Source organism: Pteropus vampyrus, unplaced genomic scaffold (assembly GCF_000151845.1).
Source record: "Pteropus vampyrus isolate Shadow unplaced genomic scaffold, Pvam_2.0 Scaffold95, whole genome shotgun sequence".
Lineage (NCBI taxonomy): Eukaryota > Metazoa > Chordata > Mammalia > Chiroptera > Pteropodidae > Pteropus > Pteropus vampyrus.
In genome coordinates, this window is record NW_011888876.1 from 3224547 (window position 1) to 3225301 (window position 755).

Genomic DNA, 755 nt, shown 5'->3' on the forward strand with positions numbered 1-755 from the left:
AGCCCCACAGAGGCTCATGTAGCAGGGACCCAGACACACCAGCCTGCTAATATCTGTGTTCTGACCTCCACCTACTCAAGATAATATTTACAAAGGTAATAGCTACCATTTACTGAGGGTTTTCCACGTGCCAAGCGCTATGCTAAAACCTTCTCAAGACTCTATTAACGTCGATAAAATATAATGTGAGCTACACGCATAAATTTTTTTTTTTCTGCCTACAGCACCTGGTCTTCCTAGGTGGTCTCCCATCCAAGTACTAACTAGGCCCGCCCCTGCTTAGCTTCCGAGATCAGACGGGATCGGGTGTGTTCAGGGTGGCGTGGCCATAGACTAATTTTTAAAAATTGATGATTCCTTTCAATAACATGTTTTGTTTAACCCAATAATACAAGCTAGTGTTTCAATATGTAATCAATATTAAAAGCACTGACGAGGTGTTTAACATCCTTTTCTGCATACAAGTGTGTGCATTTTACACTTACGGAGGACTCAATAGCCTCATGGGGCGAGTGGCTACTGTATTTGACGGCACAGATCTAGACCACTTCCATCATTATGAAAACTTCTATTGGGGTGCAACTTCAGAGGATAGATACAATAATCACCCCCATTTTCAGATGCAGAAAGAAACTCAGTGAGGCCCAGGGTCACACAGCTGGTATAAGTGGCAGAGACAGGAAGCTGGGTCTATCTGTCACCAAAGCCACACTCCTCTTAGCTGCACTATCTTGAGAAAACTTGACCTCTGTCTG

At 43.7% G+C, this 755-nt stretch overlaps 1 non-coding gene across 1 annotated transcript; it reads right to left on the bottom strand.

Annotated features, from left to right (window-relative positions):
- Nucleotides 1-215: 215 nt before the first annotated feature.
- LOC111742488 lies at nucleotides 216-334 on the bottom strand. Its single transcript, XR_002781356.1, has one exon. It is a non-coding gene; the product is annotated as a 5S ribosomal RNA (ribosomal RNA).
- Nucleotides 335-755: the final 421 nt, after the last annotated feature.